We start from the raw sequence: 4,589 nt of genomic DNA, 5'->3' as shown, positions 1-4,589 counted from the left end.
TTTTCTTAATAAGTATTATACATTTATCGACCTAAAAAGCCTATAATTGATTCCCACTGCATACTAATAATTTGTAGAATAGTTATTTTCTTGCTTTTAAATTTTTTATAGAAAATTTTATAAAACATAAAATGATAAAATTACGTGAAGAAAAGTGTATTATTAATTTTGACAATGAAAAATCACTCTCTTAATTTCTAAAGTAAATTTTAAAAACCTATAAAGATTGGGTGGAATTAAATAAAGTATTAATTGTATTGTACTTTTCAATAGATTTTTCGTTGGTTTCGTCTATCCACTGAAAATAATGACACTCAGTGTTCTTTGTCTGTCAAGCACAAAAGCCATTCATCAAGCTCAACTCTCAATAGGGAATGGGGACAGATTCACCAGAAAATTCATACATACATTCCACAGAGAATATCTGAAAAATTATCTCCTTGGATTTCTCCTCGTCTTCGACTTCAACACCACCACCTGAAGACGGCAGAAGCATGTCCCGTCATATGGCTTGCTCCCGTGTTCGTCGAGCCCTTCAGAGTTACTATTTTTCACTAACTGTGTCCTTCTATTGTTATTGGACATGCCTCTGCTTCCACAATGCATGATAGTAGTTAGGGTTTATGTTTGTGATGAATTAGAGAAAACATTCTCTCACATTCCATATAAAGGAGAAATGGGACAGAAGGCCTTATGAGGATGCCACTGAAATTTTGTCTGCCACATCACCAAACTCCGTTTAACGGAAAATGGCTCACTTCACGGTTGGACAGATTTGTTGCGTTTTTAGAATTTTCAAAGGTATAATTATCTTTAACAAATATTATAATTATTATTGTCAGCGTTTTATAATTTCTGGGGCATAATTGGTAATTAACTCTTTATTTTATTTTTGGCCAACATTGCATTGTATTATACTTTACAAACATAGGAGGAATGGAAAAAAATACGGTTTATTCGGCCAACAAAAAAGGATGCTCACGGCCTTGTTGTAATAATGGGCCAGCCGCCCAAATTCCACATCCTTTGGTTTCTTGTTTTTGGAAAAGGCCCTTATACGTAGACAACTTTGTTGATCAACCTCCTAAAGAATTAGTGCAAATTATTGGTGATGATACTAGAAGGATTTCAATACTTCGAAAGATTGTAATGTAATCTGTCTCTTTTTTTCTTTTTCTTTTTTTTTTTCTTTTTTACCTTAAGCCCCGTATAAATAAAAACATAAAACAAAAAGAAAACTTATTAATACTTTTGACGAAGGAAAAAACAAATTATAACCCAGACAAAAGGTTGTTCCTTGTACGGGAATGTGTTAAAATTATCAATAAAAAAGAATTTAATTAAAAGTAGATATTTAAGTTATTAATTATAAAAAAATATATGAAATTTAAGTTTTTAATGCTTCAAAAGTTTTACTAATAATGTTAAAAAGAAGAGAGAAATTCGAAGAAAGTGTTTTGTATATTATTCAGATTGAAGAAAAATACAATGTACAAGGGGTATATATAACTGCTAGTAGAATCAAAGTAATAAAAATATAGAATCTTACAATTAATATACAGATACGCTATATAAATACAAATGATACTAACTGATCTAATTCGATTTTAATGATTCTCTTAACATCCCCCCTCAAATTCAAGTGGGAGCTAAGGATACCATCTTGAATTTGGATAACAGAGTCCAGAAACGAGTCGGATGATAACCCTTCGTGAAGATATCAGCAGTCTGTCTAGTATTCCAACAGCGATGAGACGAACAGCACCAATAAGGATACGTTGTCGAACAAAGTGACAATCATTCTCAATGTATTTGGTGCGTTTATGAAGCACATCATTATGGGCAATCTGAATAGCACTGCGGTTGTCACAAAAAAAATCAGTTGGGGATGACTGAGGAGCACCCAAGTCTTCGAGAAGCCAACGAATTGAGATACCTTCAGCAGTGGTGTCAGCGAGAGCACGATATTTAGCTTTTGTGCTTCATCGAGTAGTGAATGTTTGCTTCTTAGCTCGCCAGAAAATGAGAGAGTCGCCAATAAACAAACAATAACCAGTAGTGGAAGGACGATCAATGGGATCACCAGCCCAATCAGCATCTGAGTACGCTTGAAGGTATACAGATGAATGGGCAGAAAAATAAAGGCCATGGAATAGGGTGCCTTTGATGTAGCGAAGAATGCGAAGAACTGCCGCATAGTGAGTAGTACGAGGAGCTGACAAGAACTGGCTAAGAACATGAACCGGATAAGCGATGTCTGGTCGGGTGACAGTTAAGTAGACAAGTCCTTCAACTAGCTGTCAATAAAGAGTTGAATTATCCAAAACAGTGCCACCGATAGGAGTAAATTGAACATTAGGCTCAAGACGAGTAAACTCAGTGCGACTATCTGTAATTCCAGCTCGAGCAAGAAGATCTGAAGCATATTTAGCTTAAGAGAGATAGATGCCATCATCGGTGGATATGACTTCTAGACCAAGAAAATAGCTGAGAGAACCAAGATCTTTCATCTCAAAAGTACGCTGAAGGGATGCATTGAGATCAGAGATACCATCAATATCATCTCCAATAATGATCATGTTATCAACATACAGGAGTAGAAGAACAACTCCACATTCACTTTTACGAATGAAGAGATCATTCTCATGAGGACTGCAAGTGAAACCAAGACTGCATATGGTAGTACTGAACTTGTCAAACCATTCACGAGGAGCTTGCTTAAGTCCATAGAGTGCCTTGCGAAGGAGACAAACTTTGCTAGAAGGACAAGGATAACCCAGAGGGGGTTTCATATAGACCTGCTTTTTCAAATCTCCATTAAGAATGCATTCTTTACATCCATCTGACTAAGAGACCATTTTTTTACCGCAGCAATGGCAAGAAGAGCTCGAACAGATGTGAGACGAGCAACAGGAGCAAAAGTCTCTTCATAGTCAATACCATACTCTTACGTACAACCCTGAGCAACCAATCGTGCCTTATAACGGTCAATAAAACTATCAGAGCGAGTCTTGATCTTGTATACGTATCTGCTTCCCACAACTTCCTGATTAGAAAGAGGATCAACCAAATCCCAAGTGTGTGCTTTTTTAAGTGCCTATATTTCTTCCTGCATTGTTTGTTGCCAATTTAAATTTGTGGAGGCTTCTCTGAATGACTTAGGTTCATGTTAATGAAGAATAGTAGAAAAACAATGATAATCAAGAAGATGAGGAGGTGGATTTCTTACTCTGGAAGAACGAGTGGAAGGAGGAGGCATGACGGTAAGAGCAGGAGCGTTGTCCGGTCCGGAATCATCGAGAGATGGAGAAGGCGGAAGAACAGGAGGATGTGGAGGGTGACTCGAGATATAACCTGTAGAATCATCACTGGAAAAAGATCAACATTGGGATTAGTGAAAAAAGGTGACTGAGTAGGAGGAATGGACTTAAAGGAGGAGAATCGAGAAAACATGTGATGCTCCCAGAAGACAACATGACGAGATATACAAATACGGTTAGAGGAAGGATCCCAACAATGATAACCCTTGTGTTCAGTGCCATAACCAAGGAAACAACACATACGAGCCCGAGGTTCAAGTTTACTATGTTCATGAGGCTGAAGAAGAACAAAACAGACACAACCGAAAACTCGAAGAGAACTATAATCTGGGGAGGTATGATAAAGACGCTCAAAAGGAGTAACATTACCAAGAACAGAAGAAAGGAGTCTATTGATAACATGGACAGCAGTAAGAACAGCTTCACCCCAAGTACGCTCAGGACACGAAGAAGAAAGAAGCATTACACGAACAGAGTCAAGAATGTGACGGTGTTTGCGTTCAGCTCGGCCATTTTGTTGAGACGTACCACTGCAAGAAAACTCAGACAAAGTATCCTGTTTTGCAAGAAAGGTTAAGAGTTTGGAATCACGGTATTCCATAACATTATCACGGCGAAAAACCTTAATGACCTTAGAAAACTGAGTTTTAATCATAGTGGCAAAGTTAATATAAATCTGAGGTAACTCATGGCAATCAGTCATCAAATAAACCCAAGTAAAGCATGAATAATCATCAATGAAAACGAAAAAGTATCGAGCTCCTCCCAGAGAAGCGGTGGGGTGCGGGACCCCAAACATCAGAGTGGATAAGATCAAAAGGAGAGCAAGCAAGAGAGGAATTATTGTGAAAAGATAAAGCGGGTTGTTTAGCAGTTTGACAAGAAATACAATCAAAAGACTCATGATTAACCTGATCCAAAATACCCTGAAACACAAGAGGACACATCTTTCCCAAGGAGGTGTGGGCAAGATGTTGATGCCATAAGTGAAGAGTAGAAGGAGAAGAAGCATCACAGAGATTTGGCACAGGAGGAATATGAAGATTCTCGAGTTCAAACGACCTTACGTCCAGTCCTGATGATTTGTCCCGTCCGACGATCCTGTACATGACAACCAAAATGAAAAAAGTGACATCAAAACTGAGATCAACAAGTTGACCAACAGAAATAAGATTAAAGTTCAATTTGGGAATATAATAAGTATCAGAAAGATTAAGAGTTGGCTGGAAAATAGAACAATTGTGTGTCGCATGCAAGAGGGAACCATTA

Source organism: Arachis ipaensis, chromosome B04 (genome assembly GCF_000816755.2).
Source record: "Arachis ipaensis cultivar K30076 chromosome B04, Araip1.1, whole genome shotgun sequence".
Classification (NCBI taxonomy): domain Eukaryota; kingdom Viridiplantae; phylum Streptophyta; class Magnoliopsida; order Fabales; family Fabaceae; genus Arachis; species Arachis ipaensis.
The sequence above is the reverse complement of the archived record's forward strand: the minus strand, read 5'-3'. Positions refer to the sequence as shown.